A 17,973-nucleotide genomic window follows, 5' to 3' on the forward strand; every position below is an offset into this window, starting at 1 on the left:
CGTGGTGTTAGAGCTGGGTTCAAATCCTGCCTGACACAGTCACCTCGGAGGGTCTGGGCTGCGCCTTTGGTTTGGCGTGCGGTCTTATTTCATAACCTCTCAGTGATGCCGGCCGCGGTCCTGCACCGGCCGAGCGGCGCTCCTCGGAGGCTCGAGGAGCTGGAGAACAGTCTCAGGCCGGCGCTGGGCCTGGGATGCCCTCAGCCGCGGCTCTCACGTGACCGCGGTCCCCTCGGGTGGGCGCCACCTGGATGGTGCGCCCCCCGGACGGCGGCAGCAGCGCACCCCGGGCCGCGTGCCTGAGCGCCTCCGGGGGATCTCCTGCTTCCGGGAGAACTGCGCGGATACCTCTCCCTCCGGCTCCAAGGTTTATTTATTTATTTATTTATTCCCCCTCCGGCCGAAACCTTAGCCCCACAGCACGTCGGCTCAGCCGCCAGGCACTGCCCAGCCCCGCTCTGTCACAATTGCCCCCACCTTTATCGGCCTCCCCCCGTTCCTTCCCTCAAACGGTAGCCTCCTATTGGCCGAAGATGTCAAAGGAGGCCAATTACCGAAGGGCACTCAGCCTGGGGCCCAACCCTCCACTTGACGAGCGGCCAATTGGACCAATGAGCTGAAGACTCCCAGTAGTAGGCGGCACAGAGGCAATAAGAGCTCGGGGCTGGTAGAGTAGCGGGCGTGCGGTCCAATGGATGAGCCGCAGGCCCGAGTTTGGGGGCGTGGCCAAGCTGGTCGTTAGGGGGCGTGGTGTTGGTTGCCCGGGAGGGGCCGGTAGCGGCGGGAGCTGCGCGGCACCGGTTGGGGGTTCCGGCTGCATTTCCATGAGAGCAGCCGGCAGCAGCGGAAGAACTGGAACCGAACCGGAGGAGAAAATCACGTCGCCATCGCCGGCCAGCGGCAGGTAAGGGCCGTGAGCCCCGGCGGGGACTCGGCAGGCGCGCCTCGTCTCCGGGTGCCTTCCCCATCCCCCTCCGTGGATCCCCCCATCCATCCATCTCCCCCTGGACCCCAGGGCGGCCGATCCCCGCGCCACCTTCCCGGCCCTGTTGGCCGCTTCCCCTCGCCTGGTCCTGCCGGCTCTTCTCCTCCAGCGCCGCACCTCGTCCTTTCCGAGCTTCCTCCGCCCCCGCTCCGGGAGCTTGTCCCTGTGGAGGTGCTTCCTTGGCGGAGCCGTCTCCCGCCTGGTGCCCGAATCCACAGCCCCTGCGGGCGCTGCCTACCCCATCCCGAGGCCTTGCCCCGGAGCCAAGCGCCTCCAGGCTTCCGCTTCTCTCCGCCCCAGGGAGGCTCCATTGGAGCTGGAACTGGAGCGAGGGGTGTCCTGCTATGTAACTGTTAGTCCTTTGTCCCCTTCCCCTTCTTTCTCTCCCTGCCCCCGAACTCCTTGGCATCCATGCCCGTGCCCACCACCCCCTCCATTCCCTGGGGGAGGGCCACCGGGGTATCTGGAAATCAGCTCCCATGAGGAGGAGCTGTGGAAGGAAACCGGGAAATGTGCACCCCGGAAAAGGGAAGACCTAGAGAGGGATGCGTGAGAAATCCTTGAATGACTGTCTTGTGCCAAAGGGGAGCGCAGAGCCCTGTTCCATGTCGTGCCAAAGGTCATGCCTGGGACCGAAAGGCTGAAGTTCTGGAGGAGGCACTTAGGCTTAACCCGAGCCGAACTTTGTTAGGTTTTGAGCTGTCCAGCAGTGGAAAGGTAAATTCTTCGTCCAAGAACTGAGCTCCCCATCCTTGACAGAACTCAGGCAGAGACTACCAGAGAGGCTGCACAAGGAGCCCTTGCACTGGTCATTGGGATACTGGATCGGATGACCTCTGAGCTCCCGTTCTAGTCTTTGGATCCCATGAGCTCTGCTCTGTGGCCTTGAAGATTTCATATGCAAGGGATGAATAGTGAGTGTTGAAATGCAACTGGGTGAATGGAGGGCCCTCAGCTGTGAGTTAGCAAAGACTATGGATCATACCCCCAGAGATGGGAGTTTATAAACTACTGGGGAAGCTAGCCATCTTAACTGGACATATCTAGCCATCAATCTACATTGATCCCTCCGACCCTTTAATTTTGATAGTATTTCTAGTTTCCCTGGATCATCCTGGCATTCTACTAGCCAGAATCAAAGGTAGTCTTCTAAGTTTAGGCTCAGAAGAAACACATTGAAAGGCAGGCTGTATGTTTGTCAGATTAAAAATGATTTCGGAGCTCCTGCAGCATTTCATCGTATCCAAATTAAAGAGCCAAAAGTATGAAAGAAAAATCTGTCCCAGTTCTGCTGCCACCCCAGTCTATTCTAAAAGAACCTTAAATGAAAGAAGCTTTGTTTTATCTTCTGAAGGATACTCTTTTGTAACTTGTGATTGAAATGACAGTGATAAATCAGGTAACCAATGCAGTAGAATGTTGGACTTTAGAGTGTCTGACTGATAGGGAGAGTGAATCATAAAATTTCTTGTGGTCTTCTCCCCTCCTGCCAGCTTTATCATGCTCTGGATAATACATTTGGAACCATTCATCACCCTCTATTTATTACAATAATCAAAGTTGAGAGCTGGAAAGAACCTTAGTGATCATTTAGTCCAAATCCCTCATTTTATAAAATGATGACAAAATTGGGGCCCAGAAAGGTTTTGACTTGTATCCAAAGTTGTGTACACATTCTAGTTACTGGGAAACTCAGGAGTAGAACCTGGATCTCCTCATTCACAGGACATAGCACATGAGGACATGAGGACATAGCACATATACATATATATATGTGTATATATATATATATAAAATGATATAATTCTCTTTCTACTTTTCTTTCTACTCTTTCCTCTCTTGTGATGTTTGGATTATATAGTGTTATTGGTTTATGGTTTTGATTTTTTTTTTTTTTGCTGCTAAATTTTGTCCTCTCCTCCACCCAGGATCTTGCCTAGTGTTTGCCTCATTATCACTCTGGTTCATTAAATGTTATCCTGATTTTTACTTATAGATTCAAGTGTTTTCCCCAGAGGGATAAGGAAAGGGAATGGACCTGTGATTTTATTAGCATAGGGAACTCCTTTGTGAAAAAGGAAACTCTACCAATGAAGGTTGGTATTCTCATTCTCTTCAGCTTCTTGTCTTAGAGTATTGCCTAAAGCACTGAAAGGTCATGCAAACTTGATAAATTATATTTTGTTTCCTTTCCATTTTCCCATCATATATTAGATAACTCTAATGCCAACAAATTTTGGAATCAAATGCAATTTTTCACAATCTCCTTTTTTAAAAAATATTGCTTTTCAGCTTGATGAGACAGTAAAGAAAGGCCATACAGACATCAGTTTCAGTGGTACCCTCTTTCCTTACCCACTGAATTTGATAATGTTGTTGTAGGTGTGTTATCCTTTTTTGACTCATTTACCAGTCATCTAGATGATGCAATTCGATTATAAATTGATGAATATTTAAAGAAAAAGTTTTCAATACAATTAATTGTATTGTAAAAAGCATTTAGCTTTTTGGAAGTCCAGGTATCATCTGTCAGCTGCATTCAAGCAAAACCTTAGTCATTTGAGTAGAGGTGAAATAAATAGTTCTACATCTTGCATTAAAAAGGGGGCTATGACTGATGATTGCTGGGAATCTTAAATGTTCCTTAGTTTATCGGTGTTCCTCCCTTTCTTAACTTGTGCTTGAAATGACGATGACAAGCTAAATGGCAAGTGCAGCACAATTTCTGGTTTTGGCTGTTGGGCTTTCCTTCTATTTTCATTCCCACTCTCATCTCAGTGTCACCTTCATGGCTTTTCAAAATAGCTGCCAAAGATAATTCAGTAAATTTGCCAGCCAGGCCCCTTCAAGCCATAAGATACTTGTCATCTTTATTTCATCCACAGCACCAGGCAGCTTTAGTTTTCTTGTGAATATATTTATCACTTTCAGGGGATGGCCAAAGACTTTCATTCCTATCTGACTGGCGTATTATTTTTCTTCCTTTTCCTTCCAGGTAGATTTTTCAGTTGTTTCTAGAGCAGTTCCAGAACTCAGCCATTTTAGAATTTCCGAAAGTAAACAAAGCCGGCTATTTGTAGGGTGTGGGAAGAGAAAGAGGTCATGAAGAAATGATCCATGCCCTCATGGAACTTCTAGTCTGGTAGTACGGCTTATGATCTATTAGAATGTTTTTTGTTTCCTTTTTTTTACTAAAAACATAATAATGCTACTTCCTCTTTGGTAACTTTCCCCCGGTATGATGATGAAATTAGTGAAAGGCCTTCTAACTTGCGTTTTAGTTCTTCTCCTTTTCCTCATGCACCTTTTCCTTGAGAATTTTTGGCACAGCTCCCAGTCTTTTGGCTTTCCAGTGACCTCACATTTCTCTTGTTTCATTCATGGGAGGGAGACAAATTCCATCTTTTTCTCACCTTCTCTTTATCTTGTTCCATGTGATCTTTGGCTGACCATAGCAGAAAGATGGTTCCCAACATCATAGAATTCCATATGGCAGGATTTCCTTCGTGACATGACTGCTGGATTTGTGCCTGTTTTCACTAAGCTGTCATTTTAGCCAGCACTCTCTGCCACTGAGAAGAAAGAACTGGCATGGGGTGTTCTGTGGCAATGTCTCTGGGCCTTATTGAAACTGAATTCATGGATTAGGAGATTATAATACAAGATGTTGAAAGCCTTGCTGTTTCCATTGGCACTGAAGTAGCCTCTTTCAGGAAGATCATACTGTTTATGGATGTGTAGTATAGTTTTGTGTTTTTTGTAGCTTCCTAAATGTTCTCAACCTACCTGGGGGGAGTGTTATTCAGTTTTCTTATTGATAGCCCAATAGTACTTTCTTCCTTTAGAGTGCTTTCTTTTTTATTTTATGTAACTTATTTTACTTCTTTTTTTCAAATAACAAGCACTTATTTTCCTCTCCCCTTCACCTCCTCATAAAACAAAAACAAGGTCCTTGTAATAAATATGAGTAATCAGCAAAACAGACTTCTGCATTAGGCATGACCAAAGGTTTATACCAAACCCTTCATCTTAAGACCATCACCCCTCTTCCAGGAGGTGGGCAGTGTGGTTCTTCATCAGTCCTTAAGAACAGAATCATGGTTGGTTAGCACATTGAGCTAGGTTTTTAGGCAATCTAATAATTCTTTCAGTAACCGTTTATTAAGCTCCTACTGTGTCAGGCCCTCTTAAGCACTAGGAAAACAGGGAGGAAAGAAAGAAAGAAAGGGGAAAAAAACACTTTATCCTTGCTCTCAGAGTTTATAGTTTACTGGTATTTCTTAACTCAAAACTCAAATAATCCAGTCTTAGATCTTCTACTCCAGGCCCTCCTTCTGTAGTCAAGGAAAGAGGTCTAGGAGGAATTAAGTGTCTTTGTCAAGGTCATACAGCTAGGTAAATGACAGGCAGCTGCCTCCTTTAGTACTCTGAACTCAGAGGCATTATGTTCACATATTTAAAGCTTTCTTTTCATAAAAGCCATGAGTGTGAAATTATCTGACTCATATCTTTGCTTGAGGTCGGGGACATCTTGCTGTAGTGACACAGCTGGGTGCCCTGTTTGTATAAATTAGCAGCTGGAAGAAGGTTCGTTCTGTGTTCTTCACTGATAAAAGAGCTGATAAGGAAACAGCTTGTTAGGGAATTGGAGCATTGACACCCTTGGATTTTCCCTAAATGGAGGCTCAGAATTAGTTATTTTAGTTACTAGTTATTTTAGTGGTGCTTTTGGAAATCAGTAAAATTAACTAGAAAATTTACTCCAAACAAGCAGTTGCTCAGTTGATGGCTGCCTAGTTCAAGCTTTGAAGCTTAACCTTTCCTGTTTTTAGTGTTCTTACAAATCAGCCATTGTGTTCAAGCTGGCTTTGTGAATTAAAGCACTTCAATCCTGGTGGCAAATTTTATTCTCTTTCTATAGAATATAAATAGGATCCAGGCAAATCCAGGTAATACAACTTCTCAAGGTTGTATTATGAATTAGTGAGGGTATCTAGGAAACACAGAGCTGGATGGACCTTGAGTTACTTAGAGACGACTGTGCGACTACACAGAAAGGATAACTTGTATTTTTTCTTAATCTCCAGAAAAGACTCCCCCGCCACCTTTGGTACTTATTTCTAGCATTTGCAAACCTTACAGCGCAATATAAATGTGAGTTATTATTATTATTACTGTCATTATTATTACAGTTTTTTTTTTTCAAGAGGCACTTCCTTCAGGAATCCTTTCCTGATTTCCCCTTCTAACTCTCTTGGCTAAAGTAGTCTCCACTTCCTATTAATTTACACAGTACTTTATACCATCCTTATGATAATTTAAAAGTTTACTTTAAAAAAATGATAGTTGTTTTTGTAGGTCCTTCCCCTTTGAAACTGTCAATGCCATAAGGGTAAGGGTTATGTCTTCTTTTTGTTTCCCCACAGAGCTTAATAATGAGGCTATCAATAAACATATGTTGGATGAACTGGTTAACGGAAGAGCTTTTTTTGCTTTATCCACTGTGCTACAGTGTGATCTGCTGTCTACTTGCCCTGCCATTAGAGGAATAGGAGACAACCTGGTTATATTATTCCTTTATGTTTTTGGAAGCTTTCTAGTACACATGCTTTAGCTACTCATCTTTAAATTATCATTAATAACCATAATAGCCAGCACTGATATAGTGCTTTAATATTTGCCAAACACTTTCCATATATTTTCTTTTATTTGATTATTGACTAAAAGTCAATCACTTTAGCCTTTTTTTTTTTTTTTTGAGGCCTATTTCCCAAAGCCTTTAAATCATTTTTGCTGTTCTCCTTTGAAGCCTTCCTGAGTTCTCCAGGTCACAGTTTAATTGCATGGTCTGAAATTAAATACAGCATGCTAATAAAAACTTTACTATTAAGCATAAAATAACTATATACCACACTCTTGTTTACATATCATGCCATCATGTGCGCTTTCTTTAAAGCTATAGTACTCAATTTCTTGTGGTCTACTGTGACCCCCTACATCTTACGTTGCCATGCTTTTCCAGCAACAGTTCTATTTTCAGTAGGTGTTGCTGTGTTCTCCCCTGGGTGAGTTACTCTTATCACTTTCCCTATCAAATTTCATCCTGATTAAATCTGTCTGTCTCCAATTTACAGTCATCTTGAACTTTAATTTGGTTCTTCAAGATCATGGATACTTGATCCCATCTAGAGCCTTTGATTTCTTGTCCATGTTCTAAAGCTGTTCAACCAAACTACTCTGTTATTACAGTGTGAGATATGAAGCAATCTAAATTAACATTACCAGTTTTTCTGTTTCTTTTTATCCTTGTAGAAAAAAAAGGAACAGGCTCAGAGAAAGTTTAATACTAAAGTATAACTGTATGATTTATGTGTCTGTATAGTGTTTACCTGGACATGCAAACGTGTATCCATTGAAAGAAGGTTTTTACATTTTTCTTTCAGCATATATGCCTTTAAAAGAAAAATTTTGTTGTTGCCTTTTGTTTTTGATATCATGGTTATTTCCCAGTACCTCCCTTCCCAGTAATGGCTTCCATAGAAACCTTCCTTGTAACCAAGAAAAACAGTAAAGCAAAACCAGTTGACACAATGACTTCATCTAAGAGCATATGTAATTTTTGGCATCCTCCTTCCTTCGCTTGAGAGATGTACCTTTTATCACCTATGCCCTGGAACCAGTACTGGCCATTGTATTTGATCTAAAGCCATTTGTCTTTTACTATTGTTTTCATTTACAAGACTGGAGTCATATGTATTCATCTCCTGCTTCTATTTTCTTGGTTCTGCATCATTTCATACAAATTTTTGCATGTTTCTCAAAATTTTTCAGGTTTTACATTTCCAGTAAATCACATGTCACATTTTGGTTAGTCATTTCTCAGTTGATGGGCACCGACTTTGTTTCTTTGCATTGCTTTGAATATCTTAATATATGTGAGAGTGGGAGCAGGTAGGTGGTGCAGTGGACAGAGTAGTAGCACTGGAGTCAGTAGGACCTGAGTTCAAATATGGCCTCAGATACTTAATAGCGCGCACACACACACGCACACACACACTTACACACACCCTTTTCTTTTTCTCTTTAACTTCCCACGGACATGTCCAGTAGTAGGATGATTAGATCAAAGGATATGAACAGTTTCAAAGGGTTCAAACAAATCTACAAAGTGTTAATGATTCTTTTCTTGTAATTCCCAATCCCTTTCCAGAATGGTCAGATACATTCACACCTCTTTCAGTTGTATATTAGTGTACCTATCTTCCCACACACTACTGTTTTGGTTTTTATTATCTTTACTAGTTTAATGAGGTGAAAATCTCAGTCATTTTAATTTGCATTTCTTGTTATTTTGGAACCTTTTTTATAGGGTCATTTTTCTGTCTGCTGGTCTTATTTTGAAAACCATCCATATCTGTTGGCCATTTCTCTTTGCCTACGTTTGAAGTATGACTTTGGGCAAATGATTTAGTCCAGTTGAGAATTTTCAGTTTTCCTAGGAGTTATATAGGGATAATTGCAGTCTTCTCTAGTCACAGTTCAAAAAAGGTCTGTTAGATTTATACAACATACAGAAAAATTAAACATTTCTATTTTTAAATATTGTATGAGACTGAAATCTGAAATTATCAGCAATGTGTTTACAAAAGATTCTTCTATCTCCTGAGGTGATGACTCTAACACCTGAGCCAGGAAGTTAGAAAGAAGCCAAGGTTATGATCTATAGCTCTGAATTTGATATCATTTGGACAGTGTTCTCTGACTGGTTGTTTGGATACATGGGTTTAATTAAGTTTGTGAAATTCATTTCCAGACAGAAAACTGTTAATAGTTCAGATTGCTGCTTTTTATTCAGATTGGTTTTTTTCTTCCACATAGATGTGCCATGATTACTGTCTACCATCATGGCCTGAGTATGGGGCTTTACAGAACCTTAAGAGTTGCAAAGGTACTTCATCTAGTCCATCCTCCAACCCAAAGCAGAAACACTCCAACATCTCTGACAGCATTTCTGTTGGAGGTCAACTGTCTGTCAACATTAACGAATGGAAACTTTCTCTTTGAAATGTATTATATATATTTGGGAGAACATATTTGCCCTCTTCATTATGTTTTACTTTGACTAACTGTAAAATTTATATTCCCTTAATTCATTCAGTAACTGATAGTGCCAGGAAGCAGCCCAAAGCATGCTGGGATTATCCATTTGCCACACAAAGTAAAACTTGGAGCTGACTATAGATGACAGTTGTTTCTGAACTGCTCTCTTTGCTGACTATTGATATAATTGAGCCCATCTCCTTGTGAATTGCCGAGAATTCTATTGGCTTTCAATAGTGACCTGATTTTGGCATTAATCCTACCAAAAAACTGAGATAAATAAAATATAACTAGATATTTGTGGTGATCTGGGCTTCCTGTTTCTTGTGACTGATTTTTATTATTACAGGAGCCTACCAGTCCTGGAGCTGCATTTCTGATATAAACTCAGTAGAAATGGAATCATGATTTCTAGCACCTCACATCTCATTTCATTTTGATGGTTATGTGCCCTTTGTTTCTAAGGTAGGAAACACACCGACTACAGTTCCATTCTCCATTCCAGTCATGTAGGTCAAGTGCTCGCTGTTGTCAGTGACATGGAAAAATGTACCCTTTTAAAATAGTGACATAATGGAAAATGCCAGATAAATTATTCCCAAGAATATTTTCCTTATTTAAAAAGCTTCATAAGACATGTTTCCTAGCCTGTCATCATTATCATCAACTAATATATTTATTGAATGCATGCCATATGCTAGGTATCATACGGTACATTCAGTAGACATGACACATCATTCTATCAAAGCACTTATTTGTTAATACTTTATTAACCTGTAACTTCATCAGTGTAGGCATCTCTTCAGTAATATAAATTGTACCTTCTTCTAGGCCTTAGTGTTTAAGAGCTAACATAATTCAAAATTTCATCACCCAATGACCAGACTGATGATGTACCTCTCTAAATGAGACTGGCCTGATTTCTGGACATTGTAGGTGCAGTCTGTCACTCAAGGCCTTTCCTACTTAGTCAAGTCCTATGGGAGTTTGAAATCTATTAGCATATAATCTTCAAGAACCCAGACTCACCTCCATGCCACAGTGCGGCATCACAGTAGAACTTTAGTGGAGACAAAAAGTTTATCAAAGGAATATGTAATCTAATTCACAAATATTTTTATTAAGCATCTACCATATGCAAGGCACCATGCTAATTACTAGAGATACAAAGAAAAGCTATAGCCTCAGTCGTTAAGAAACTTACAACCAAAATATTTATATAAATAACCATAATACAAATATAGGTGTCATGCTGTACTAAATCTTTAGTAAATTCTTGTTGAGTTGAATGGAAAAGGTGGACTCAAATACCATGAGAAACTTGAGGAAGAGATGCCTAATGAGAAAGGAAAAGGACAACTCCATGGATATGTCAGTACCTGAACTGGGCCTCGAAAGAAGGAAGGAAAGTACTTCAGGGTTTGAGATTTGTAGGTGAGTTGGGGAGAGGCCTGGGTATGAGAGAGAGGATGCTGACAATCTATTCCAGGAATGGGTGGGTGAGGGGGGAAGATCCTAGAATAATATTGAGTATAGGCATGGAAGTGTCAAAGAGTTCAAAAGGAATGGGGGAGGATAAGAAGCCTTGTTTATCTGGACAGTAGAGTACATAGTGTTTGCCCCAACAGAGTGCTAGCTCTTCGGGGCAAAGATAATTTACTTTTTGTCTTTGTATCCCTCGTGCCTGATGCATAGTAGTCACTTAGTAAATGATTGTTAAATGTATTAATGAAGGGGAAGAGTATGAGATAAGCCTGTAATCTGCTACATTGAAGTCATGTCATGGAGGGCCTTGAATGACAGAAATATTGTTTTTATTCAGTAGGCAATGAAAAACCATGGAACACTGTTGATTAGAGGGAGAGGAGCTTAGAAAGGCATAGTAGGGAGATTAGGTAGGTAGTGATATAAAGGATGAATTGAAGAAAGGAGAGATGGAAAGGGAAAATGACCAGTTTAGAAACCTATTAGAATAGTCTAGATAAGAGTTGATGAGCACTTGGATTAAGCTAGTTACAACAGGAATGAAAAGCAGAGGACAGATTTGAGAGATATTTCAGAGACAGATTTGGCAGCATAATGGCTGGGAGCTGAGGGCTGAGGGATAGGAAAAATTGAAAGATAATTGAGGTTTTAGCTTGAGTACCTGGCAAGCATAGTGGTGGTACCATCAATAGAAATGGGGAGTTTAGGGACAGATTTTAAAAGGAGAACTGTTTTTAGAAAGGTTGAATTTAAGGTATTTAATTTAAGGGCGCCTAAGTGGAGCTATCCAGAAAGAATTGGGTATGTTGGTGCATTGGGGAAAGGTTAGATCTGGAGCTATAGATTCAATAGTGATCCACGCAGAGGTGTTAAGGCTATGGGAATAAATATGATCAATCATACTCTGGATTCAGGGAGAAAGTACTGAGAGAAAAGGGAAGAGGACCAAGGTGGGTAGATGGTGAGGAGACAGAGTGATAAGAGGAACATTCTGAAAATACAGTGTCACAGAAACTGAGGGAAGCAAGAATTTCCAGAAGGATAAGATGATCAACAATGTCATGCAGAAAATTCAAGTTAGTGTAATCAGAGGCTGAATTTAAACTTCGTTTCTTCCTAACTCCAGGCCTGGAGCTTTATCCACTGTGACACCTACTTTGAAACAGTAGCTATGAAAAAATGGAGGGGGAGGCAATAAAAAAGAATAAAAGGATTACTTTGGGGTAATGAGGGCTCAGTGACTTTTGATAAAATAAATTTATATAGATAATACTTTAAAAACTATCATTTATAGAGAGATGATCCTATTTACCAAATATTACTAGGCCACACACAACCCAAACTTATGCTGAGTTCCATGTCACCATTGTCACTACTTGTGCACATTTTTGACCAAAATGTAATTTTTTTCTCTTTATTAAGCACCTTTTATGAACAACATACTGTACTAAGTGCAGAAATGGCAGTAGGGTTGAGAAGCATGTAGCCTAAAAATCAGAAAAGGTGCTTAATAAATGTTTATTAACTGGCTGGTCTAACTAGTAATAGCAGAGGATGAAAAATGCTAAAATGATTTTTTTAAATGATTTTGACGTGGTAGTTTGTTTTTAATCTTACCCTCTACTCACCTCTTTCTTACCTCTCAGAGAGTCATTTTGATGAGCCAGAAAATTCTACCTTAAGTTAATTGCTCTGGTCTATTTAACTCAAAGAAATTATGAAAATACTGAAATATTTAGGGAAGCGTTTTCCTCTTTTTTTCTTGAATCATGGAAGAATCAACTGATGACAATTTATATTCTACCAAATTCTTGTTTAATTTCTGGGTTAACCCATAAATAACATATTACAGACTAAGGACATATATTGAAATGTATATTCTTTAGGGTAAACAAGAGGTGCCGTCTATCATTTTATTGATCAGATAGTCTGTTCTTTTAAGGCTGTCCTGATGGGAACATTGTTGGCATTATTGCTGTGACTCTACTACTGACTCACTGTGACGTTACTAAAGTCATACATGCTCTAGCTGATTCATTCCTAAATTAAGTATACTCTGTATTTTTATAGAATGTTTTTAAGGATTAATAAACTATTTGGTTTTTCTTACTTTTGACAAGATAATTCTACTTTTGAGACTGTAAATCTGCAAATGGGGAAGGGGGGACTAAATGATCTTCAAGGTCCCTTTCAGCTTTTAACGTTCTATAGCTTTATGAAATAAACAAAAGGGGAAATTATTTGTACAGATGTTCATAGAAATGCTATTTTTGAAAGAAAAAAAGGGAGTAGAGTGTTCTTCATGTCCCACAATAAAGGGACCAACTTAACAGTTTATGATATGTTAGCATCATTATAATTACAATAATAGTACTAGTGGCAGAAATAGTTGTTGGCATTTATACGGTGCTTTAAAGTCTGTGAGATGCTTTACAGATATCAGAATGTTCCTTACAACAAGCCTGAGAGCTAAATTATTATTATCCCCATTTCACAGATAAGGAAACTGAGGCAGAGGTTAAGAGACTTGCCCAGATCAGTCAGCTAGGAAAGTGGCTAGGACCAGATTTGAACTCACGTCTTCCTGAACCCAGGCTCTCTATCCACTGAGCCACCTCCCTAGTAACATGATAGAATAGTAGATAATTATTTAAAAATGGAAAATATATTGAATATGTAGATACATGAAATCATATATATATGAAATGGCTGGATTCTGCCTTTTTCACTTAATATTATTTCATATATGCAATTCATGTATCTGTTGATCTTCTCCAGCCTGTAGATAATTGTCACAGATTTTAAACTGGGCAGTGAAGACAGTGTTATCATTTAACAAGGCTTGAACTTGAAGTTAAACAGACCTGGGATTAAATGCTGGCTCCCAAATTTACTAGCTATATGATCGTAGGCAAGTCACTTAGTTGATCTATAAAATGGAGATGATAATACTCGTACTATTACTTCATATGCTTATTGTAAGGAAAGTACTTTGAGACCCCTAAAGCATTCTTTAAATGGAGATGGTTATCATTCATTAGAGGTAGTTTTAGAAAGAGAAGTGAGGTCATAGGCTTAGATGAGTATCCAGGTGTTTCCATTGGTGTCCATGGTAAGATCACAGCGTATTGATGGTGGCGGTTCACTTTGATGTCTGTTAAATCACATACAGCTGAGTTAGATGCTCTTTTTTTTTTAATTTGTTTTCAGTTTTCCACAATCACTTCCATAAATCTTAGATATTCTCCCTCTCCTTCCTCTTCCTTCCCCCTCCTTCCCCTAGATGGGGTGTGCAATCTTATATGGGTTCTACACATGCATTCTTAAAGAAGTTCTTTAAACACATGACTCAACAGGAGAGGGTTTATAGCTCTCTAGTCCTTTAAAAAAAAAGTTTTATGATTTTTTTTATGTCACCTTCATTTCCAAATACATCCTTTTTTCTTTCCCCAGAGAGATCTGTCTTTGTAGCAAAGAATAAAAAAGAAACAGAAAAAAAATCAGTTTAGCAATTTAACTGACATGTCAATTGAGTCTGAGAATATATGCAGTTTCCCACACCCATAGTCTTCCCACTGCTACAAAAAAGGGGGGAAAATGCTTTCTAAAAAATCCCTTACTTCTTAAAAAATGAATTCATCTTGTTTTTAGTATATGTAACATTTGCCCACTGTAGATTGAACCCTGTTAGGTGCTAGAAAATACACAAAACAGTAGGGGACAAGAGTCCTTGCTGTCAAGGAGCATGCCATTTCCCTTTATTCTGTGCTCTGATTCACCAGTATAATCTTTGACTTCCTGCTATCCCAGTTGACTCATGTGATTATTGTATTTATCTGTTCGGCTCTGTGTTGACATTTCCTCAATCAATCAGGAGAGTGTTCAGTTGCACTTGAAAGGTAGTATGTGGTTGGGGCACAAGGTAAGGGTACCACTCCTGGTACAGTCAGAGTGAGTCAGGAGAAGAACAATCTTAGTTGGACTTAAGAATGTACAACAGGGTAAAACAGGCAGTAGAGTGGCTACACCTAAGGTAGAACTCTGAAGGCCATGGTTAATATTGAGAGATAGGGATATACAGATAGACAACCAGAGTATTGTAAGTAGGGAAGTGATTTGGAATAAAAAGAAGAAATGAAGTCTTTCCCATTCAACTGTTTTTATAAACAACTGGTATTCTGTTCTTAGATTTGGGTGGTTTCTAGTCTTTGTCCCTTCTGCAATAGTTCCTAAAACAAATTCAATATTTCTGATTGAAACCCAGTCTGGTATTTCTGAAACAGATGAAAAAGGTGGAAAGGTTGTGAATAATCTCAGTGTTAAGAGACTTTCAGTAGGATAAAATAAATCTATTGGGTATAATCCCTTATTTAGAAGGGAAAGTAAGGGTAAGGAAAGGGAACTAAGTATTTATCTAGCTCTTATTATATGTCAGGCACTGTGCTAAGCACTTTACAAATATTATCTCATTTGATCCTCATAACAACTTTGGGAGGTTGATACTATTATTATACCCATTTTACAGTTGAGGAAACTAAAAGAAACAGAGGTTAAGGGACTTAGCCAGGATTACACACACAGCTAGTATCTGAACTAGATTTGAACTCAGATCTTCCTGATTCTAGGCCCAGTGCTCTATCCGCTGTGCCAACAGCAGAAATAGCAGTCCATGTAATAAGACTTTTAACCTCTCAGGATGTTAGAACCCTTTCATTGTTATTCACAAATACTTCAACATTTCAAAGAGCTCTGGTTTGCAGGTTATGGGCACTTTAACACAAATTACAGCCTGAATTGGTGTATGGTGATGATCTGTTGTAACTAAAAAATAAAAATAAAATCATCTCGTGGTGACCAGCCTTCTCCAAGCTTAACTGGGCTGAGCTTCAGACAACAGACATTTCCCTGTCCCCCAGCCTGTACTTGAAGCTTTTTTAGCTTGGTGTAGAGGTCTGCTAGAGTTCACATTGCACTCCAGCATAGCCTTCAGGAACCCAGGATCATCTTTGGGCCATGAGGAAGTATCAGAGGAGGACTGGAGTCATTACCATATAACTGTTAGAAATAATTCATAATAGACCCATTCTACTCTGAGTTTAATATGATGACTTAATGATAAGGAAATTTTTAGGTAGACATTAGCTAGAGCAGAGATTTCTTAGGATCATTCTCTTAGTTTCAACAGGTATTTTCTGAGTATCTACTAGGTGGTTACTAATATAATTTTAGTTTTTTTAAAGGAGTATTGCCCTAGAAATGAGGCATGCTATATTACTAATATAAGGGTCTAATCAAAAAGGCACTGACTTACATTTCTATCAGGGTATGTATAAAGGCGTAGAATTTGAATTACTTTTAAAGCAAACTTGAGATCTGTGTATGTCACTCTAAAGCATCTGTCCCCATAAAGGATGGTGGCAAGCTCTGAAAGAGGAGAATTTAAGAATTTTAGGATCTTGAAGAGGATATATAGCTGATATAGAAAGCAGTTTTCTTTAAAATCAGCTAAATGTACAAATCTCATGTTTTAAAGAAGATTGTATTCTTCTGTTTGGATGTCATCAGGGTGCTCATATAATGTAAAATTGGCAAGTGACAGTGCATATTTCTGATATCATGGGTTGGGCTCTAAGTGACAAAATGAACACTTCCCATTTTCTCAGCGTTTCATCAGCCCCACATATGAAGGCACACTTATGAGATAAAACTAATATTTTAAGTGTATTGCCTAAACACAATACACCATATTCTAGTTCCCAAGTGGCCTGCAGGAATTTAAATGGTAAGGGATATCCTGGGATCTTGACATAATATGTTTCTATTTTCCACTACTCCTCAGCTTGAACTCTTCTCTTTCATCAGGCCATTCTTTATCCCCATATCCTGAGTAGATCATGCTCATTCCAGTCATGCATGACTTGGTTCAGCTGTTGTCCTTCCTGGAATCCCATGCCTTTTCCCTTACCTCAACTCCCCTTCCCCCATCTAAATCTTACTTATCCATCAAGCATCAACTCAAGTCTTACCTTCATGACTCATTCCCAAGTCACTCACTTGAATTTCAACAGTTACTATACTCTTATACTATAACATTTAATACTTAATTATTTGCTCTTAAGTTGTTTTCTAATTGTATTTTCGTTGTGTCCGGCCTCCTTAATCAAATTATAAAGTCCCTGTGGAAAAGTTCAGTCAACTTTTTTTTTGTTTCTTCATGTTAACCCAACTCTTCTCTTCTCTACCTCCCCCTACACACAAAAATATAATCTAGTAGCGTCTGGCCTGGAGGAGTAGGCATTCACTATCTGTCTGTTGTTTGATTGTGAAGTGGTGGTACAAGTGTAACAGAATGGCTCCTTGAGGAGAGTGACTATGTTTTATTGATTTTATTTTATTATCTACTCCCTTAACTCAATGCATTGTTCATTAGGCACTCAATAATAATGTTTAATGAATTAATAACTTGCTAGCCAGATATTTTGTCATTCTCCAAATAGGCACAACTTAAAACAATTTGAAAATTCTTAAAAATCCTCATCAAAGCAATGGTTATTGGGAACCATAAACCTTTCTTCCTTATCACATTCTTTGAGAACGCTTTCAGCTTCCTTTTTCTGCTCATTTTACTATGTGGTAGGGTAGAGGAGTGGTGGTTGTGCCTCATGCCTGCAAGGCAGGGATGAAAGAGAGAATTTGGGGAAGGAAAAGGATGCAGGGAAGAAGAATGAAGGAGTTGTGCTGTCAGCCAAGAAATGAATGAAAACAAAGAGACAATATTCCCACTCAATTTTAATGTTATCAGATAATGTCTATGAATATAGTGTTATATTCTTAATCAATTATACCAATTTAATCACTCAATTGACCAGCCAACCAATATTATATTATCCCAGTATTAATCATCATGCCAATATCATTATTAATTTATAGTATTTTCAGTTGTGCAAATGATGATTCTTAAACTGGTACTTGGAGCATTTGTTTTTAATTTTTATACAGTTTGACTCTTTAACTTGAAAAGATTGCCCCCCTGGTGCTAATAAATGAAATATGCAAGTATTCGGTCATGTCTAACTCTTCATGACCCCATGGACCATACTGTTCATGAGGTTTTGTGCTGGGGTGGTTTGACATTTCCTTCTTCAGTGGATTAAGGCAAACAGGTTAAGTGACTTGCCCAGGGTCACATAGCTAGTAAGTTTCTGAGGTCAAATTTGAACTCAGGTCTTCCTCACTCCAGAGCCAGCTCTCTATCTACTGAGCCTCCCAGCTATCTCCAGGAATACTTTACTTTATGTGATAAATGCCTGCTAAAGTTGGATAAAGCACTTTGGCAAATTGAAACATGTTCTCTACATTATATTAGAAATGTACTGTCTTAATTCTTGATAGAGTGATCTTCA

General features: G+C 39.5%; 1 protein-coding gene across 2 annotated transcripts in view; it reads left to right on the forward strand.

Moving 5' to 3' along the window:
* Positions 1–808: 808 nt before the first annotated feature.
* ABHD2 (abhydrolase domain containing 2, acylglycerol lipase) overlaps positions 809–17,973 on the forward strand; it is a 120,019-nt gene continuing 102,854 nt past the window's right edge. For both annotated transcript variants that reach the window (XM_072618050.1, XM_072618058.1), the window contains exon 1: positions 809–904. The gene's annotated coding sequence lies outside the window, so the exon portion shown is untranslated. The remainder of the gene's footprint in view (positions 905–17,973) is intronic.

The sequence above is a fragment of the Notamacropus eugenii genome, chromosome 1 (genome assembly GCF_028372415.1).
Source record: "Notamacropus eugenii isolate mMacEug1 chromosome 1, mMacEug1.pri_v2, whole genome shotgun sequence".
Taxonomy (NCBI): Eukaryota; Metazoa; Chordata; class Mammalia; order Diprotodontia; family Macropodidae; genus Notamacropus; species Notamacropus eugenii.